The sequence below is a fragment of the Rhyacophila brunnea genome, unplaced genomic scaffold (assembly GCF_057557595.1).
Source record: "Rhyacophila brunnea isolate RB1 unplaced genomic scaffold, BYU_Rbru_1.0 scaffold_2, whole genome shotgun sequence".
In the NCBI taxonomy this organism is placed as follows: Eukaryota; Metazoa; Arthropoda; class Insecta; order Trichoptera; family Rhyacophilidae; genus Rhyacophila; species Rhyacophila brunnea.
The window spans coordinates 32,308,320-32,332,547 of record NW_028232859.1 but is presented as its reverse complement, the minus strand read 5'-3'; the positions used below and the strand labels follow the sequence as shown (position 1 = coordinate 32,332,547).

At 30.4% G+C, this 24,228-nt stretch overlaps 1 protein-coding gene across 4 annotated transcripts in view; it reads right to left on the bottom strand.

Moving 5' to 3' along the window:
- Positions 1-24,228, bottom strand: part of ken (zinc finger and BTB domain-containing ken and barbie protein) — an 86,248-nt gene that overhangs the window by 16,809 nt on the left and 45,211 nt on the right. The window lies entirely within an intron of this gene.

The following is a 24,228-nucleotide window of genomic DNA, read 5'->3' as shown; positions in this document are numbered from 1 at the left end:
ACATATTCATTCGGTCCACTAAATATCTTCAAAGCTACACCAATAATTAGTCTCATTTTAATATCAATACCTATCTACTTTTCTATTATGTGGCACATATGGAGCCTTTTACGATACCTACCCATCCCGAATATTTATTTAATGTAAATAGGCTAAAGATAATAATATAGGTAACTAATATAGATTATAATATTTTGGTATTCTGAATATCTATGTGTGATTGAAACATAATCGATAAGTAGGCACATATTACACCCACGCCCACTTTGCCACTCTAATCTTGGCGCCGGAAAGTGCAACTGACATAATTGTAACGCTTATAATAATAATAAATATCATAATAACATATTACTACTAGGTACCTACTATGTATATTGAATTGAATAGGTGACTAGAAGTAAAAAAAATATGAAAGAGACTAAGTATGTACATAATAATCAAGTAGGTAACTATAACTATCAATATTAAATACTGACAAAGCTAAAAAAATATAAAGAAAAATCTTGATTCGATTAAGTGTCTCTTAAAATATATTACTTATAGATGTAATAAAATCTAATACCTACTTAAATGTAATAAAGTATATCAAACTTAACAATCTAGAAAATATACATTTAACTATGAATATAGGTAAGTAATAGTTAAAATTAAGCGTTTTAAAATAGGTACTAGGTATAATATATTCCAGATACAAATATAATAATTTGATAACCAATCAATTCGGAATGCCGAAAATATTATCAAAATGACTAAAATTCATATTTTCAATTCAATTCATTCAATTCAATTCATTCAATTCAATTCATTTATTTTACATATTGTGGACATTACAAATTATAAGTTTCTTGTCTATTGTCTCCCCTTGAATAGTAGGTATAGGCAAGAGAGAGGCAGATACTAGACACGTCGTCTGTGAATCATTGATTGGATAAAAAAAAGCATTAAGAATGTTGTATCATTTAAGAGCATACTTCAGTGAAACGGCAAATAATTTTCAACAGTAGGTTCGACGAAATTTCGCACTCGTTGCTTGGACCCGCCAATCTGAGACCGACATAGAGGTGTGCGCACGTCGATTTGTTTTGTCATGGCGTCGGATGAATATATTCTTAAATCATGTAAAGATGACTAAAAAACTTTACGTATGTACTTGAAAAAGAAAACATTGTCAATGAATATACTATTATTGTTAGTAATAATAACAATAAACATAACATTAAATGGACGCATGTTGAATTTTTATGACAAATTATTCATTTGCACAATCCGCGCATCGCCTAGCCACGATCTTTTCTCAACTGAAGCTAATGATAAGTCATAGAATAAAAATAAATAATATATGAAGAAAATTATGGCATGAAAAATCAATTGATTGAATAATTCAAATAGTTCGCAGTCAAAATTCTCTATTTTCCAATCAATATCAAGGTCAAGGAGATACTGAGAATTTGGCATTCTCAAATACGGTCGGTATGCCAATGAATTGGTATAAAAATATATTCATCTGACATTGATCAAAAATAAACGGGGGAAAAAACATTTCGCTGATCTTAATTAGGAAAATCGTTATTTTTAAATGGTGTTTGTAAAATGTTAGCGCTGCAGATAGTTGCCATAACAATATTATACAAAGTTTTTTAACTGTGCATTCCTTATGTGCAATCGCGTACTACTCGTAGTGTCAGACATAGATTTGTATAATATTAGCTACATTTACCACCATACTGTCTCGCAATCGACGCACAGCTCCGCGCACACGTGTGAGTGCGTAACGACTCTACGTGACGCAAGATACTATGTGTTACTATTTCACGTAGTTAGAGGGAGATAGATATAAAACGAGAGTGAAGGAAGGAGTAGGCGTGAGAATAAATGGCGGGAGTCACGGTTGCCAGGTGCCGGTCAATAATCATTGGTATATCAGTTTTTATAATCAGATATATTTAAATTTTAGAGGTGCATATAACATTTTGACATGATTATCACATGGCATGTCTTAACAGCTTATCAACCAGCAGTGATTTTCTTTGACGCAAATGACGCAATAGATTCGTAAGAAAATTTTAAAACGGGCCTCGAAATAGTGCAAACCAGTCATTATTAAATTATACCATAATCTTAAATGGCATTTTGATAAGTAGGTGTGTCAGGCCCCTACGTCACTAAACGCGTCATGTCAGCGACGATATAAATAATTATCACGCGATATTATGTGACAACTGTTTCTAACATCGATCTCCACCATTGCTGCTCCTTTATGTCTCTGATATTTAGATTGTGCGAAATACTGAAATGTAATTGTTAGGAAATATTACGCACTAAAACAATTAGGATGTAAGTAGGTAACACAAATATTGATTGCTATTATTTAAACTTGCATAAAATTGACAATAAAAATAATAAGCTAAACTCGATTAGTAAGGATATCTAACATTTGACGTATTTAAATTTAGTAAGAAATTGATAATATTGCACAAAATTCTCAGACAGCTCACCCAACTTGTCATTTTAAGCGTCACTGAAATATTGTATTAGGGTAAAACTTATATTTAAAAATATTTCACATAACGAAATTTGGTCAGATTTTTCCTTTTATTTTAATTTCATTAATTATAATCTTATGGAGATTTCTTTTATTGTACTTTAAAAAACAAAATAACGCAATAATTTTCATATCTGTATCCGATCTGGCAATCACAAGAAAATCTCCGATTGCTAAAGTGTGGGTGCTTTTGCAACGGCCTATGGAGAATGCGCTCGCGTATGTGAATAGACGGGTTGAAAGTATTGGCGAGGTTTGTTTGCAAGTGTGAATATTGCCGTGAATTAAGAGCAAAAGAGTAGGTATATCTCACTTTAACATTGTATGAGTGAGAATGAGAAGGTGTACAACTTTATACAAATGTGGTCAAATGTTTAATTTTCCAAACGGAAAGCGATTGAAGATTTCTTTCTTGGTTGAAACAAAATTATCTGGGCTAGAAAAATATAATTAACAGTATATTATATATATGTACAAATATAAATAATTTATTTTTTAAATACAAACTAACGCTCTTAACTTTTACCAAATGTTGTGCTTATATTGAAACTAAATTAATTTACTGAGGTCAAATAATACACACACAATTACGAAAAACAAATATTTTAAATAATAAGCCCATCGATTTAGTATTTATTATCATTATTTAATTGCCACAATAATGCTATTACAAGAGAAATTATTGAAGGTTAATCTTAATCTCTTTTCCACGCAAAGACCCCTACAAAATTGAAAGTACCAACATGTTATTACTAAGTAGGTACTACATAACATTATGTACTACATATTATTACTATTCATTAAAATATGTATGTCCTGTATCGAGATGCACAGATAAAAACATTTGAATTTTACTTAGCCGGCTGGAATCGAATCCGAGCCCCTCGAATAACGCCATAGGGTGAATTGAACCATCTTCGTTTACAAATCCATGGTCTTTTTTTTTAAGATGACATAGGTATTATTATTTAAGTATCCTGATTTTTTTAACATGTATGGAAACGGCCCAATAGTGCTTATCTGGAGTACCTACTCTTTTAAACGAGCATGCTATTGTTTCATTTTATGTTATATAACTTTACGTATTTTCCTGGCTACTGTCACCCGTAATTCTTTTTAGATACTGTAGTATTTTACACTATTTTACAGGATACAATTCATCGCACGACTTTACGAATTACGAATATTGAGTCAAATTAACTAACCGTATGCACAAAAAAAATCTTCTCCACAATTACAATAAGATCACTGATCACTGCACTACAATTCTTTTGTTATGTATAGGTATTATGGTAAGAATTAATATTCTATGTCAATTCCGAAGGCAGGACATCAAATAAGTTTCTAGTAAGTACTTATGTACATACTAAAAATTAAATTACATATTATATTTAATGTTTTTTTTTATTTTAAATATTACCATGCAATACTTAATTATTATTAAAAACAGGATGTTAGTTACAACATAGTAAGCAGTGAGAGGAAAGAATAATTTATGATTTGAAAAACGTATTGTTTTATTCATTGAATGTGTAAGTGTATATAAAAGATGTTGGCCTTGAAATTGCGAAGGTAGCTTAACTATCAACGACCACTTCCTCTTGGCACGACCGTATAAGCACATTAGTAAGTATTATGCAAGAGTTAACGTATGGCCGCTTATTTATTTATAGTCGCTGAAAGTAGTTTTACTGCACGACTTGTATACTCAATGATGTGTACAGTCAACCTAGATTTTCTAATGCATGAATTGTGTATTCAAACAGTCAATGCAAATGAATTCTATTCAGGAATAAACAAGCGAAAGTAATAATGTATTTCATTGTAAACGTAACTTTAAAGTTAGTTATCACATCTTTTGGCGCTATTTTGATTTTGCAAATTGGTATTATGCAATGTGACCATGCCACATATTAATCATTGGTCATGTCACTCATGTCATTACTAATCAAATCAATTAAATAAATTACGTACTTATCAGTCAATTTAATGGGTCACACTCAGGTTACCCAAAAAGAAAAACTTTTTGCTACACTGACATTATAACAACGATTACTTTGGTAGGTAGGTACGTCAACAATTAATAATAAACATTTTCAATATTATATTTAGTGTTGCACTTACAGTTACAATTACCTAAGTCGATTTTTTTGCTCTACCGGGGTCGATGGTATTAATTATTACAGGTACTTATTAGTTATTTCTAAGTTACGGCCGTTTTTGTTATTATGTACGAGTTTGAAAGTTCACACAAATATCATTCAACTCATCGAGGATTTAAAAAAACGACTAATTTGTAAACCGAATCAAAGGCGAGTTATTAATTACATTTTCAATCTATCAACCATCTATTCCACAAATATCTTCCATCGTGACCAATGAATGTCTGGTTTCAAAAAGGGTAAAAAAGCTCTAGTCTTTGAATATGGATGGATTGTTTTGGAATTGCTGTGCGCCTAAAACAATTGAAAAGGTTACCACATTAGGTATAACATTTTGTCTGTAGGTAGGTATATTGTAAAACTATATATTTCGTGATTATTTGAAGTTTTTACCTGCAATCAACGGCGTACAGTCACGGAATTTCTTTTCTGTCGGATATAAGGTTAAAATGGTTTTAACTTTTTTAACAATGAAAGAATTCAGAGAAATTTATAATTATTAACATATTGCATACTTACCATATTTTTTTCCTGTACAATCAAAATAATATGACTCCCTAATCAGGTTTAGACGAGTGGTACGACATTGTGTATCTCTACTGTGTTTATCTAATTTGCCTACTTCCGACACATAATCATATCTACGTACCTACTTATTACAAATTAATGATTTTAGCCGTAGGTAATATATAAACATTAATAACAGTCTTTCCCACTATCTACGTTTATATCTTATAATAAAATCAAAATGACCGATGCATTAAAGAGCACATTCACACTATCAAATAATAACAATATAACGTGCACTTAGTCGACGTGTGTGTGACCTACATTAACTTGAAATGCAATATACCGCTCATTCAACACCAATATTATCTCATATCTGTACATAGAGAAAAGTGCAGCGTGCCTACACTCCACACTTCGTTTAGTTTAGTCTTACATATTATATGGACCTGTGGGTCTATTCTATACTTATCGAACACTAAAGTAATAAATAGTATCAAACTTAGGGTAGGTTTGTATCAAAATATTAGCACTTATTGTAACAATTACACGAAGCTGGTTTTTATTGTTGCAATAAGTGCGATATTTTAACAGCAGCAAGATAGGTGCTGTTAAAATATAGCACTTATTGCAACAATAAAAACCAGCTTCGTGTAATTGTTACAATAAGTGCTAATATTTTGATACAAACCTACCCTAAGTTTGATACTATTTATCACTTTATCACTTTAGCGGTCGATAAGTATAGAATAGACCCACTGGTATACATTTTCTATGCAAGTGAGTTACAGCATCTACCGTATGGCCATATTAACACGCCACCAGATTTAACTCTAGTTTATACGCCATGTATACAGTGACTGTCGTCTCCATAACAATATTAAATACCTACGTGTAGAAAAAAAGAACATGCCTACTAATAAATTGAAGTTAACCACTAAATATCACATACTTTATATAGTTTTTGATCGTATTTCAATATGTTTTGAAGTAGATTAAAAGAAATACGTATACAACTAGATAAATAAGTGAAAGAAAAAATACATATTACTAATAATTTCTGGTCAAATATGCATACTATTTCAACAAGATTTTTTATTTCAAATAATGAATCGAGTTAAATTAAATCTACAACTATGATTTGATTGGTTCACGCAAGTCGGCTTTATTTGTGTTGAGATTGGCGGGTGTAATATGGTCATAAATATGTAATTTATACTGCGAATCGTCAATATAAATTGATGTTTTCCATAGAACAATAATAAATAAACAATTCAAGTTAAAAAATGATACCTTGATACGGTTAAGAAGTTTACTTTCAAGATTAATCGGTGACGAAATTCCATATGGATACGAAAAAACCTAGTAAGCTTTTATTACTAAGGAGATATAATTAGTATGATATACAACATTGAAACAAGGGCCAGTACTCAAGAAACACGAAAATAATGGGAAGTACGTTAGGTACCTCTTGGGTGCGGTTGTAATAATGTTTAATTCTCAAGTGTGTAGAAATAAGGGAAAGACTTAAACGTGTGTTAAAGAATATGTTATATTCTATACTATAGTTAAGTATGTAAGTATTAAAGTTTGTCACGTAAACCAAATGCACATTCAGTATTGGTAATATTTGAAGACATCTCGTAGACTTTGGATTTCTTGCATTTTATAGCCTGGACCATTTAGTCATAAACAATGGATGGCTTCAAAATCTAGGTACTAATTATACCTACATAGTCACTCAAATTTACATTTTTTTTATTCAGTAGTAAACAAATTAAACCTTGAAGATAATGTATAAAATTTTATCTGTTCACGGTAAAAAAAATAATATCACTACAATAAGTATCTACCTATTACTATTTTGATATGAAAACTAGCCTAGTAATTCTAAATTGATAAGATAAACAATGAGCAAATAATTGAAAACATTACGAATTCTCAAATTATTCATGTGACCTATCACATTATTTTTTATTATATTCTATTTTTTTGAACAATATTATGTATAGATCTATTAAATACACTTAAACTTGTGTCAACTTCATAAATCACACACCTCATATAAAATTGCAATGAATAAAAGCAATAATTATTTATTTTTACATTTTCTACAGTGATATTAGTAGACTGATAATTTATTCGCATGTTTTTATTCCATAATTTATTGCGTTCATCACATACCCACCTAACTTGATATTATGTTTAACATTTAAAACCGGTTTTGATGAATAATATTATGACGAGAAAATTTCTTTTATTAACGCTCAACACTGTGGAATAAGTTTTATTAACATCAAAAGGCATAAAACAATATTATTGCATAATCGCTTTGATCGATTTAACAATAAGAAGGTCATCAATAAAATAAATATACCCCACGTACTTACATATATTCACATCATCATGTCGTCCCTCCCCCTACTCATTTCAATTATTAAAAAAAAAATCATAGTATTATTACATTTGTGGTTTTTATTTGGGAGTGTTGACGGGTGCCTACTAGGTAACTAAAAATACTCTAAACAACAAAAGTCTTTTATATAAAATAAGTATATCACACTCTCAGATGTGCCGATACATTGATAAAATTGTAACGACCGCATAAACATTAGCAATGAATTTTCTAACCTACCCTTATTGAGAGTGAAATGTAAAAAAGGTGTAGAATTAAAATATATTTTTTTTTTAATATTTTTTATATTTTTTATAGTTTTCTCTAATAAAGGGATTTAAAACATATTAACTTCATAATCCTGAGGTAGTAATTTCTTTCTGGAATTATAATCTCTAGTAGAAATTGTCAATTGATCTTAATTATTTTAATGGGAAAGTTTTAAATTAGGTAAAATCAAGGTCCTTTCTAAAAAAAGATATGCACACGACTGTGAGAAAGGTTAGGCGACACACTCATTTTCAAGGACATAGGCTGTTCAAAATGCCTAGACCTAACACATTGAGCATGCTACATAAATTTATGTATGATATAAATAAGTGAATTCGCTATGCTTAAAAGAGTTGAAGAGACTATAGCTGCATTTCAACATGTTGGTTATACCTAGTTACAACGATAAGATAATGTTTCATTTACATTAAACGTTTACCTTTTGATAGTTTTTTTTATATTATTGGGGCTTTACAATCCGATGTGGATCTTTTCTGCCCCAAAAAAACGTTTAAAACGTTTCGTACGACATTTTTTTACGTTGAAATGAAATTTAAATAGATTAGATCCTCGATGAGTCCAAAAACAACATGTGAATTAGCCTATTCGATGATTCGATTCCTTGACTGCATAAACAGACATGTTACCAATCATCCAACCCTACCTACCCACATAACAATACCCAATTACTTTTGTAACTTGACAATGACGAATTGCTTCTCAGTTTTAATTGTAAAATATGTCATTTAATATACTTAATTAATTGAATACAAATTATTTAAAACAATTAATCCAAACGTATGAAAGAAACAAAAATACAATGAGATATCAATAAATTGATTAATAACTATTATATCAAAAAATATTACAATTTACAATAGGTACAATAGAAAGAATTCACGCTTATATTAGCCAGTATTACAAGAATTTATTTACTTTTCATGTCTAACTACCTACGTATTCCTGTTTTTTTTTGTAATAATAAATTCATTAAATAAGTGTATTCGTTTTTACAAACATATCTTACACACACTACAATAAATTGTGATAATTGATAGTTATTATTTTATATACCTATACACTCATTTGTTATTATACCTCATTTACATGAAAATAAATAAATCACATTCTCCGTATTTTTTATACACTCATTGTTAGAAATAATAATTGACAAATTAATTCTGACATTTCCTGATTTGAAATAGAGCTACTCGATCATATGGTATTTTTATATGTGCTATGATATATCAAGCACATGTATAATATCTAAATATTGTGTATTTCTTTCATTCACCAACTTTCAATGACATATTATATGGCATACTTAGTAAATGTAAAATTAACGTAAGGCTTTCCACACCGTATGTAATTATTAATGACTAGAAGAACCATTGATTTTTTTGACCATTTCCGATCCTAATAAGATCATAATATAAGGGCATCCACAGAGTGGAATTTTGTATTAACAGATTTTTTGTTTTTACGAGAAATATGTGTCAGACACTTGCTAAACCTATTCGGTCCATACTCTGACTCATACACAAATTGAAAAACAATATATGTAGGTAATTGCCAGACCCAAGATTCAAACCTGAGACCCACGATGATATAGACCAGGGTTGTCGAACCTTTTTACGTACGCGTGCCAAAATTTCCCAAATATTATTTTCAACTGTTTGACATGCCAAGCAATTATGGGGAAAAAAATAACGATGTTCTAGATACCACTGACAAAACATAGTACACATATAGCTTTATCACTTTTTTTTCAATTATGCCATACATTTCGGTCCACCAATTTTGAAAATATCTGCCAGAATTACTACTACCTAGCTTCACCAAGTTTTGTTTTTTATTTGGTGCAATCATTTTTTTGTGGGTAGAAATGAAATTGTTTGTTAATTAATTAATTAATTTGGTTATTTATGCACAAATTTACACCAGAATTACTCCGATCAGATGAGGCGTTCTCTCGCTACAGTGGTCTCAATCATTGTAAATCGATCAAAATAAAGGTTCGCGGCGCGGCATTCCTAGCCGCCTGATGAGGTTAGTGCGATAATATTATATGTGACGCATAAAGTCTAAGGACCGACATATGCAATTATTTATTTAGATAAATCGCAATGCTTCTTCTTGAAGAGTATTTGTCTGCTATTTATTTACACAATGCGATATGTCATTTATTATTAGTATATGTATTTTTTTTCTCTTCAAACGCGTGCCATAGGTTCGCCATCATAATATAGATTTATATATAGCATTTTTGCACTCACTAAATATACAATAATTTCTACTAAATATTCAATAACTAAGCAATAATAAATAGATTATTCATAATAAATGCAACTTAAAAAAATTAATGAATTTTTGTATTTATGTTTTTGAAATTAAAATATATAATAATATTTGAACCATCAATAATATGTGCATTTGAATCGATACTATGGGACCGAGAGATTGAGTTAATGGCTGACATGCAATTCTCTTAAAAAAATGTGTAAAGATTATTAAACTGCATTTTAAGCACTATGAATGCCCTTGAATACCTATACTAAATAATTATTATGTTTTGATAGGACTATATTGTAACAATAAAAACTGCGTAATAATCATGAAATGGAAAATTGGAAAATTTTGATATTCACAGTAGGTACTTACATAAAAAAAATATTTGTCACTAATATTTTTAGTTGTTTTTCAATATGGAAAAAGCTATTTTTATCATTATTTCATAAAAGTGAATAACATGCATGACATGAAAATTTAAAACAAAATTTGGCATTGAATAATAATTATGATAAACTCGCAACGTCACTTAGCAAGCATTAAGCAATTTAACGTTTCTTTCTTTTCCTCCTTTTCTCATTACAAAAGCCGCCTCACGTACAGAAATGGCAATTGAACCGCCTCCAAATTGAGTGAGCATGCCTAAAATTGTGTGGGCAACATCCTCTTTCAAATGTGAGGACACTTAGCATTCAGAGCTAGAGCGAAAAAAATTACCGACCTTGAGAGAACACATTCACATAAGTTTTGTAAGAGGAGAGCAGGAACTTACGAATGAATTGCAATGACATAACGAAAAACGCTAAAGATTATAAGATAGCATTAACAGAGAGAATTTTATTTAAAAATATATTAAATTTATAATAAATGATATTATTTATACCACATCAAAATATCTGTGATCAAAAATAAATCTACGACCCTAACAAAATTGGCAACGTAGAGAAAGAGAAATAGTTTTACTAATATGTGTAAGCTCTTTCATATTGTATCCAATCGAAAATATTGAAAGAATAATAATATTTGATGGTTAGGTTTTATACAATTCACAATAAATTTCAGTTTCTTTTTTCAGTTTACAAGGGGATAAATAAATTTCCAACTCTTATACTGAGGTAATGAAAAAATATCAATATAAGATAAATATATATATATGTATAAATTTACCAAAACAACCAAGAAAATATAATTTCGAAAAAAATATTAGATAATTCAGTAACACCCGTGAATAAAAACAGCTTTTAATATTCAATGTATATTTTGTTCATTAATAAATCTTTAATAAGATCTTTAATAATTTTAAGTCAAAGTTAACATTTCCATATTTCTTCGCTGGTTTTTTAAATTAAAATTATTTCAATTTCCAATTATTAATCCATGATATTTTAGTGCCTTGTACAACACAATTTGAACGCTTATGGTTTAATTAATGATAAATACTTATCTCTTTTGTTTTTTAATAATATCGGCAATGATTTTTCAAATTAAATGATTATAAAGTATTGCCTGTATAGGATATAAAAAATCTAATTTAATGGCCATGAAATGAAAGAGATCGAAAAAATCGAGTTAATTCAGTTAAATCTTTTTCAGCAGTCTACTTTCCCGCATCGCGGATTACACATTGACGGAACAGTGTGTCTAGGAAATCCTGCATAAAATTGTTGTAGGCTGTCGATAGTAATTCTCGAGAGGCCAGAGACGTAATCAATTTTTTAAAATGCTCAAAAGTTGCTTGTGCAACTATTTCGAGGTCATGGGTTCAATAGCCATGTGTATCAAAAATGTTATTGTTATTTTGCATTAACAAAAATGTATGTTACATATTATTATATATATAGCAATGAATTCGACAGATTATGAAAGGTGAGTACTAGTTAATTGTAGGTATAATGCAATTGTACATGTGTACATATATAGGTATTATGCCTATTCCAGACCAAAACGCACGCGAACAGTATTTTCTATTCGCGGTGAAATATAAAAATTGACATTATAATTATATATCATAACATTTTAAATGTTCGAAAACAATTAATTTTATAAGAAGTTTAGAACGGTGTTTATATAATTTTAAATTGCTCACACACAGATATGTCGTGATTTGGACTAAGTAAGCATTTTTTTTATCAAAAAAAAATAACACTTTCTTGACAAATCATGATAATATATCACATAATTATTTGTCATTCAAAAATATTTAACAAAAACGTGGTTACGCTCACTTAGTAAACTATACTTATAGGTACTTGACAGAGCTTCCAAATAATACTTTTATCATCAACTTACTAAAGGTATATTAGTATTTAACTATTAAAAATATAAGGGTGGGTCAGTATGAATACTAACAGTAATTATTAATATGTTTATTTTACTTGTTGGTGTAGTCATTGTATTGACACTGTTGACACAAAAACAGACTAAATTATGTCAGTTACTTTTACCATACCTACCCGTATTTAGATGGGGCTATATCGGCGTACCGTAATGATATCCTGTGTTGGTCTCATTATCAATGAAGAGGTTTTAAGATGAGCCGGTAAGAAAAGAGAACTTATATCACCATCAAGTGAATATCGGCCATATGTTCCGCAACGAAAAGTATGATTGAATGCAGGGGAAGGTAAAGGACAGTAGGAAGTAGGAACGTATGAATAGGGAAATTCACTTGGCTACGCCACCTCCGTAAGTGGCTTAATGTCCAAGGCGTTGGGGATCTAATACTACCGGCCCAGGATAGAGAGGTGTACTGCAATATGGTCGTCAACCTTCGATAGGAGACTGCACCAAAAGAAGAAAGAATACACATTATATAGTAGGTACACCTACGTAAATATGCGTTAAAAACAAAATGTTAAAATGACGAAACTAATTCCGATTTCTAAAATAGTATATTTAAATATAAAAAAAACAAATAATATTAATGTTGTTGCTTTAATTATTAATTACATATGTATACCTAATATGTTTTGTTACAACGTTTTTATTAGCTCGTATTCTTGTTTGTCCAGTACAAATCTTGCAATCGATCTTTAACTAACTTCCCGACTAGCTATACATTTGACTAGACTTTTAGCCATCTTTAAGCAGAATTGATTTCATTTTCAGTTAATTCTGTTTTGTATGGAAAGTTATTTCAGAAAAATCCGTAAAAAGTAAAAGACTATTATTGGTTGCTAAGGAGGTGGTCCTAGCAACTAAATTATTAATATATACGTACGTTACTATGGAATTCAAAATGAAATTTCAAAATGACATTTCAGTAATCTATATTTGTTTGTTTGTATTTTATTTACTTCATATCAAGTACAAGTTTGAGCATATTGAGCATAATAATTCAACAGAAAATTTAAAAACGTTGTATATAAAAAGTTCTTTTATCTTGTAATTATTTATTTACTATGCCTACGTACCTATGCGTTAAAAATAAATTTATTGTCAAATTACATGTTAAGGTGTATTAATTAAATCAATTTATTACCCATACTATACTCTTCTAGGGATCAAACGACATATCTATCATCAATAGGTTATGCATGCCAACATTACATTATAATTTAAAAATACTTTACACACAAATTAAATAAATTTGCGACACCAAAATTTATTAAACTCTTTCGTACAGATTGTATGAAAATTTTAAATTTTAGAGATAACACAAAGTTTAAATGTATTTTCTTAGTTTCGCTATAACATAACTTGATCCTCAAATGCATGATGACATCCGATCATTATTAATAATTATTTTACAATCGTGCATTCTGCTATGTAGGTAAGCAGGTGGGTACTTGGTGTTGCTAATGATAATTATAATTATTATGCATAGTGCATTCGCGATACAACAGTTTACTAATAATGTTGCGAAATCGTGCAGTTGAATTATTCATTAAAATTTTGAAGTATATATTATATACATACCTTCTAAAATAAACTAGACGATAATATTCCAAGCAGATCACTGATTCATGGAATTTTTCTACTTCACATTTACAAATGAGGCGTGCATTTTTAATGACTCGCCTGAAATAATCTTCCCAACACACGGTAGGCAGGTTACGATTGATCTAGAGATTTATAAAAATACTTAGTAATAATAAATTACCTACCCACTAAGTATTAAAATTGGTCAATGGATTTTTTTCTATTGAATTAACTGTTTGAGAATCATTTATATTATAAATCCATGATACATGTCTGGCAATAGACCATGCAATCACGACTTTATAATCGTGAGACTTCCAACTGACACTCATACAAATGGCGTCAAATCTCATGATAATAGCATTAATAGCAACATTACTGAGTAAAGGTAATATTGATGTTGAAGTGTGATAAACCAATGAGTAAAAACATTCGCCTTTCGTGAGAAAAATCCGTTTTTACAGGGCGAATGCAAAGCAATTATTTTATTTTTTTAAATACAGAAGAAAACCTTAAAATTAAAAGAGAATGGATTTAGATTAATTAACGATAATACAACTAGTTGTGTAAATAAAAAATATAGTGTTACCTACTTTACATCGTTCATTAGACATTTTGTATTCAAAATCGATAAATCGACTACTTAACCTGCAAACCAGCGAACTGCAATTTTGACCAAAAATGAGATTATGATGGCATTTTGTTATAAAGCATGTTTTCTTTCAGATAAATTTCAAATTCCCCAACCAATAAATAAATGCGATATCGTTCTTCACACAAAACAGCCTACTGCAGGTGCCAAATTTCCAATATCATACATTGAACAACTCCGCTCTTTATATGAATTTTCTTTATATATTATACAAAATGGAAGTTACAATAGTATATTAGTTCATAGTGTAGTTGATTTGCAAAAAAAAGCCTAGTGTATTTTTGAAATTGATTTCGCTTGATAGTTAAATTATAAAATCAAGTTTTTTCTCTTTCCTGAACAATTTGCCTAAATGGAGTTAGCCGATTTGCAGATTAAGCAGTCGAAATGTATATTTAACAAATTACTTACCAACAATAAAAAACAAAATTTAATAAAAAAAAATATATGAAAATCAATGATAAATTCATTTTTTTTTCAAGTAGGTACCTACTTAGTGACGATTATAAATAGTCATAGTATCAAAGGAAGATGATTCAATAATAAATATTCTTCCAGGAAATATTGATGAATACTAACACAAGTAATGGTGAAATGTTCTTACCTATCCTACCTACCCACATCATATTCTCGTGAGTCTTATATGGGCATTCAAAATTAAAAAGATGTTCATGTTGAAAGAATGCCCAACAATTTGTCATAATTTTGAAGGCATTTTTAATTTACTTTAGGAACAACTTCCTATAACACCTTGAACTTTTTTTTATAACTAACACCTTCTAGTTTTGAAACAATAGACTTCTAACTAAAAAAACCAATAGATTTATAACTCAAATTGTTTTCACCGCCTACCACAATATCCTTGAAATACCTTGATTGTCAGGTATAATAAATAATCACCGCAGTTCATTATACTCTGCAACCAATTTTTATCAACAAAAACATTCTGTCACGCTTTTTAAGATTACATGTTTTATTTTATTGGTCTTACAATGATATTGATCTTACTGACCTACACATTTTAATCTGGCAATTAAACAAATATCATTGATTTAATGATTTATATCACTTGCAATTTGCATGTATAGAGATAGGTATCTCCTGAAATAGCCTACTAGGTTTTTAAGCAATATGTACACACAAGTAATAATATAATAAGTACCATATTGTGTATATAACTGCATAGTCGCTGTATATTGTCCTACGGCCAGGGACCTCTGAAATACCTAACTGGTAAGGAGAAGCAAGGCACCGATCTCGAGTAAGGAAGAATACGGAATAAATTTAAACACGCGTCAAGAATACGTCATACGTCGAATACTGACAACTGCTCTCGGTTTATGCATTGACGATCATTTAAATTCTATATTACATACACTATTTATTGCACGTCCATAATGCGTGGCTCATTTCCGTAGGACACTCACACATTTTAAAACCCTGCATCAAATTTTACTGTAGGTATTGGTATATAGCTTATCGGAATATTATTTGTTCTGTGCCTACGATCTGCATGTTCGTAAATTGGTATACCTAATAGTAACTATTAAGTGGTAGCCAAAAGCAGCCGGCAACTAAAGATTAACGAATAAAACATAATGTTGGTATTTCAGGTACGGACAATAATTATAAAGCCTATTTACTTGGTTCCAATAATATTTGGTTGATAATATTCTTCTTCTTCGCTGTGTGCCGAATCCGTTAAAATATGTCTGCAACGATTTTGGCCACATTTTCCCTGTCTGTTGCTCTGATTACAAATGTAGAGCTGAGTTCAAACCAGGTATTCTTGAGCCAGGACATTGCTTGTATTTCGTCAGGGCTTTGCTTACCGGATATATTCTCTTGAATTGTAAGATGCATTAATTGATACCTCTCAGGATATTGCTTCCTATCGGATGCCGTGGACTAAAGAAGGTAGGTACACATAGAGTTGGGTTTCGGGAATTCTCGAGAAATTTTCGAGATTTTCAATCCCGAATCTCGAGAATTGAAATTTTTAACATTTTGGGAAATCCCGGATATCGAGAATCTTTTCTCGGGATTCGGGATTTCTTTAGTGTCAAATATTAATTGAAAAACGATTTTTCTATATGAAAAAGGTAGACAGAAAACATAAAACGTTCAAAGACTGATGGGGGGCATTAAACACAATTAAGCCAACTTCGACACAAAATGAGCGCAATTTTTCTACATCAGGGAATTTTGTGTCTCAAAAGCATACACAATTGACGCAGCGATTGACAGTCTGTGTTTTTTGAAACTCTATTTTAATAAGTAATCTTTTGAATTATTTTTGTTTTCCTACTTCTATTTTTGTTTGTCTCTTACATAAATAATAGGATTTTTTTACTGTTTTTTTTTGAAATTTCCCGATATCTTGAGAATTCTCGAGAATTCAAGATTTCATCATTTCGGGAAATCCCGAATCTCGAGATTGAGATTTTCTCTGGAAATGCCCAACTCTGGTACACCTTAAGTAAACTGGGTTAATGAATGTATTGTCTATAGTTGCTATTACCGACACTACTGACATCGCGCCGGTTGTATTGCTTCATCTCGGTCGGGGCTTCTCCTGATCTTCCTTATTTCCTGCCCAAAGTACTGCACTTTATATACCATATTATGATTGGTGCATTTATTTTATAAGAATATTTTAGCATTGTGTATTATTAGACCTAATACCGGAGGACAATATGGAATGATAGTAATATAAATTGCATTATGTCTATAACATAGCATACTGATTTTGTGGTCCATTTCCATACATTATTATCTAAAAATTATTTTGTATCACAATTGAAGAAACTTAGCTTTACATTTTAAATTAAAGTAAGTAGATACTAACTGGTAATTAACTACAGAGGTTTTAATGTTACCCATATTATGCAGTAAGACACTTATTTGACTTTTTAGTACCTGCAATATTTTATTGTGGAAATATTTGTATAGATAAAAATAAACATAAGTAATATTATTTAATGGCTAAAAGCATGTATTTATTTTTCAATTAAAATCGTGATATTGTGAAATAATCAGTAAGTAAGTATATCTCTAAAAGGCAAATATCGGCCTGCGCTCATGTTGAAATTCAAATTAATTCAACGATTTCCCATTCCAAATTAAAGTGGATTTTTCAAGGATACCTTTCACTTGTGTAAAAAGTATTTGAAAGTCAAAGAAGGTAAGTTACCAACAATGTAAGGCCGGCGTGAAATTCAAACATAGGAAACAGAATGTCGAGACAACTTCTCGACAACAAAACCGCACGACTTAAATACATTCACACTGCTAGCTTTTGGAAGTTTTTTTTTTTTCGAAAAATATATAAATGAGTAGGTATTGTAATATAATATACAAACCTACAAATGCTATTTTTATTAACAAATATTATAACCTACGACAGTCGATGTAATTGGCGATATAACTTGTGGTAGAATAAATGCACTTTGATATCAAATCGTGAGTATACATTTACCAGCAAGGACACAATTTCACAGACTATATATTTTTTTTTTAATGAAAGGCTTATTTCAATGATAATCAGTAACTTCTATTTAATTTAAATAAAGCGTATATATGAAAAGAATTTTTATGCTCTACAGTCTACAGCTACAGCTCAACACAATTACTCGAAATAATTATAATATCATAACTATGTCCTGATACGTGATTTTAATATTGTTTTTTACATTGAAGTTGATTTCTCAAAAGCTGTCATTCTTTTTAATGCATAGAAGCGCATATAGATGTACGTTAAACTTTATACCACCCATAATTTTTGTAAGACTAACTAGTTCATATTCGCGGTGTCAAGTTGTCCCTTCTAATACACTGCATTAATGTCTAAAAAACATATAATATTAATGCAGTCATTTTAATGATAATTTAAAACATGTTTAACTGATAAAGAGGAAATACGCTATAAATTAACTACAGTATTAAACTCTATCAACAAGAATTATCTAAAGTCAAATTGTGTTGTAAGTTACCCATTGAACGTCCATCTGTAAGGTATTAAAAACCAATAGGAATATGTATATGTCCCTCTTATGTAGTATTATTACAATATGAATTATAAGTACCTATCTATTATTGTATCATTTGATAATTTTATATATTCATATAGATAGTTTAATTAAATAATTAATAGTGTATATAATGTATAATAATATGATAACAGTAGGTACATAATTTTAAAATATTATACATAATGCTCGTATAGAATATGGTATTTTAAGTGTACTCGTAGGTAAAATCGTTTTAAGTTTTTCCTTTTCGTAATACGTAATCCATAAGTATACAAAAGACAAATTTTGTATGATTTAATAGAGAATAGATTTATCGATATTAAAGTAGATACATGGTACTTAGTTTTCAGCGTATACAAATCTACGAAATATCGTAGAGGCTCTACGCCGATTTATAATACATCCATCCATCCAAGAGGGCATGCCAAATTAAATATAATTTCAAATACACCAAAGGTACTTTAATCTAAGCTAAGTCATCATATTATAAATATATAATCAGAGCATATGATCAGAGAATTATTTATAAATATATTGTCGATGGTGATAGATCACTTAAGTAAATAAGAGAATAATTAAATTAAAAAAATACAAATAATAATTAATAAAAACTGGCAACTCCAGTTTGGTAGGTAGGTACTGACTATACTAATAGAAGTGGGTGATTACAGAAGTACAGGATATTGGCAAAGTTTCCTTAAATAAATTTAGTGCATGTATGCAATTCAATGCTATATTAAGTATACCTATGTATTTTACTATAGCAATATATATCATTATATGAAAAGTCATGATGTGATAACAAAGCTTGGTATCAATGGCTCGTTTATATTTTCCATGTTTTTAATTTAAGTTTTCAGCTTGTACCTATATATGTTTTTGCATTTAATGACTAGTTTTCATGCAAATTGCAAGTATGTTTTGCCGTGGCACAGTTTAACCGTCGTAAGCTGTCTTACCGGAAAGAGAAAAATAACGCATTGTTCGTGGAGCATTACAGCATACAGTAATGATCCAATCGTATTACATTTAATAAGAACATTGGTTTTATATTAATTGATATCAACTATCTGGTAATAACGTTGTCATTATTTGATAGGTAAGACTTGATACTTAAGAGCACCTACTGGATTGTATTTCTATTGTATTTACCTATCTATTTTCTTTTGACTTTCCCTTATATTCCGATGGTTTTTATTGTCGATACTATACGGCATACTATAATACAATATAATTATAGTTATGAATTTCTGGACACGGGAATTGATAAAACACAACCAACTTAGCAGCATAATATTTTCTATATTATGTTTCTCTGTTAACATTAATCTGTGTGCAGAATTTCAGTTTTTTTTTTAAATCTTTTAGAACTAATTGAAACATAAATAGACGGAGATTTCTCCGACATTAACATACACGTAAATACACACAATAATATACGGCTTGTTAATTATTAGATATGATACCATCATAAAGACACGATCGATCACAATTAAAATATTCTAATCCGTGTACGCGTGTATCCGTTGGTCTAGAAAAGAAATCGGAAAGAACTTACTGACACAAGAAACACAAAAGCTTCACGGTACATTTAAGCTTCCGTTCTAGAAATATTGCATGCGATGATTTAGACGCTAATATTCATAAAACGCAATAATATAGATTAATTATTACGTTATTCGAGTTATTACTATTTAACTGACAACATGCAAATGCCAATTATTTATATACCAATACGTATCATTATTTTGAGTCTTAATAGAGCAACCGTTCAAATTATTGTGAAAGATAGAGTATAAGTGGTGTCTATTAAAGGAATCAAACGAACAATTTTAACACCGCTTAATTACATATTGGCAAGAAAATAGCAAGATAAAATATTACACAATTATGTATCTGAAAATGCAACCAAATTAATTGTATTTTGATGAAAACTGTTTAGCAAATTTAAAAAAAATGGCACACCTACATACAAACAACATCACTTATATAGTATGTATCCATTTAGTATGGATGATTAAATTATAATACTATATATAAAAACTACTGATCCCATTACGGTGTTTGTTGGCTTGCATGAAATACCTGGATCCTAAGATGAATGCAAAAATATATTGTTTTACAAAAATCTTAAAGCTAAGCGTGCGATCAAAGCCAAGATAGTACGAGTATGATAGTACCCCTAGATTGCGGCTATTTTCTCAACACTTCCAACAAGCCGCTAGTTAATTTTACAAAAAGTAACGTATTTTAATGAAAATTCAATGCATTCTTAAAAATGCGTATATTCATTCAATCATGAATGAAAAAGATACTCTTCTTATTCGCCTCAGACAAAAAAAAATGTATTTGCAGGTAACTCCAGACGCCCTCAATAAATCAGATTTTACAATAGGTATTCCCCTGATTCAATAATATAAAGATGATATCCAAGTATTGATGTAGGTACTTATGTGATTTTAAAAACATCCTAGTGATTAGGAATTATCTACAATCTTCATGGTGAGAGAACTTGACATGGAAGCCGAAGATGTTGATTGAATAATTTCCTAGTTTCTGAGGTTTTTTCAAGAATAAAAAAAAATAGGTATATTAGTATTTTTGTTAGGTATAAATTTAAATACAAATGTAATTATTGTATCCACTAATCACATTTTAAGAACAGCCTGCAATCACTGGTAAGTACTACATCCTGGTAACACACAATTCACTTGGAAACTATTTTCACCTCAATTTTATTTTATAATACTGACTAATCGAAATTTCAAAAAATATGTTAGTACCAACCCATCGTGTAGTAAATTATAACATAATAAACCACGATAAATATTATTAAAAGGGTAGAAAATACCACTATAGGTATCCTACCCTGTCAACGGTTAGGTCTGAAACTATAGGATATCTAAAAGAAAGGTGTATTGTATGTATGCAATATTCTTGAAATATTACTATTGAAGATAAAATGTCTTCAACATAGTATGGGCACATGGTTGGGTATTCATAATAAACTTAAAAAATAATCTATCTCCATGAAGTGGGTCAAGGTCAGCTAAATTGAACAATTTATTTTCGAAGTTTCCAACAATATCTACATTACTAATAAAATGATTTCCTTATCGAAATACTATATTGACATTATTAACAGTTATTAAATCAAAATAATATGTATATGTACTCGAAATAGTGGGTATTAATCTTGCACAATATAAATTAAGATCTAATCATTTTTCTATACAATTATTTAATGTTAAAGGTAAATAAACTCTGTTTAATGCGTAACTTATAGGTAACGTAGTTATTTTAATTCAACAAAGATCGTTGTACTTAATGACGATATAATTAACCGAAAGAGCTATACTATATTGAAGCCCGATTTCAGCTCAATATAGTCAATGTCTTAAGGGCGCGAAAACTCAGGCCGATAACGTTGTTAGGTACGATGGATCTAGAGCAGGGGGGGGGGGCAAACTTTTTGGATGGAGGGCCAAATTCAAGAATTTAAAACGAGCGGCGGGCCGCAAGTAAAATACCATTTTTAGATATTAACTATTTATTATCACGAAAAATAAACATTACAAAAAAAAATAATGAGAAGAATGAAACGTTGTACATTTTTTTAAATTCAGGTGTTAATTTTGTAGTTGATATTCTCAAAACTGCTTGTAAATGGGCATCGGAGATATTTGATCGTAAAGAATTTTTATTGAGGTTCATGATCAAAAATGTTTGTTCACGTAATATATAGGTTGATCCAAAAATAACGAACATTTTTCTTGCGTAATCTTTAATTTGGTCGAATTTGTATGAATTAAGGGCATTGTAAAATTTGGAGATTTCTTCACGACAGTGAAATTATCTTAAATCAGTGTCACACTGCAGATCAATAATCTCAAGTTGTAGCTCTCTCGGCACACTATCAATATCTATTGAAATCGATGGTCAACGTAGAAAATAGTGGTTACATAGTATGAGACGAGACGCAAGGAAGACGTACTGAGATAATACATTTACGTAACAACAAATTCTTCACATTTTAATCTATTGTCAATATTTTTTTAAAAAATTATAAAAAAGTTATTCGTAATCAGAAGTACAATTAATGATGGCGGGCCGCAAAAAAATACCCGGCAGGCCGCAGTTTGCCCCCACCTGATGTAGAGCTTTCCATAAAGCTTATGAATGAACTCCTATAGGTACTCGATCTCTGGGCCGCTGCCGAAAGAGGTGGGCGGATAACGTCAGGGGTGACGCGGAGAGGCTGAGTGTGAGAGGCTAGATAGGGAGAGCTCAGGATGAACCTGAATGGTCTAGAGCGCCAGCTTAAGGCTATATTTCAGTTGAGGCATGGTCTAAAAAGATCGTGGCTAGGCGACGCGCGGATTGTGCAAATGACGCGTGCCGAATGAAATATAATTTGTCATAAAAATGCAACATGCGTCCATTTAATGTTATATTTATTGTTATATTACTAATAATAATCTTTATACGATTTAAGAATATATTCATCCGACGCCATGACAAACAAATCGACGTGCGCACACCTCGTTGTCGGTCTCCGATTGGCGAGTCCAAGCAACGAGTGTGAAATTTCGTCGCACCTACTGCTGACATTATTTGCCGTTTTACTGAAGTACGCTCTTAAGTAAATTACTTTTAATTTAAACGCGAAGTTAAGTGGTGTAGCATACTAGGTACCTACTCGCACACAATAACTATACGTGGGTTATAATATAAGGAACTAGAAGTATCACTCGGCGCTGCCTGGGAATGGAATGGTTTAATATTTGAAAATTAAAAACTCTAAATTTAATTCGTAGAGTGCAAAAGATTGAATTAAAAAACACATGGAAACGCGATGGAAATGTTTACGCCAAATCATCAGATTATATATTATATGCAATCTGTCAGAGCTGAAAATTGCACATAGGGTGAGTCTCGCTGAGCTCTTTTGAATTGAATTCATTAGAAAATTTGGCAGCATTGCGTCGCCCGCGCCGCGCCAGCTCGGTTGGCTCCCTACCGATTAGCGATTCTAATAACACAATTATTTGCATTTAACTTTGCCATTTGACCTCCGATCGAGCTGAAATAAACACCAATATTTTTTAAATGTACACATTCTAGCGACATTTTCAATAAAAAATGGGGGTTGCAGCATTAACTTCCGCGTTTCAAGGACCTGTACGCGTTAGTCTTTTTCCGCAAAACCCATAAAACTGCCCTCGGGGTGCAACGAGTTAAATCTGAAATTCGAGATCCGATTCGAGCACGCACTCCGGCTCGTTGGCCTCCGTCTACCCTCTAAATTTTGTCGAAATCCGACTGCGCGTGTGGATTTGTATAAAGAAAAACCAACGCCAGGACGGTACATACAAATATCCAAATATATTCTTCAATAATAATAAAATAAAAGATTTTTGACTAATTCATAGTCTTAATATTTATATATATATATTTTT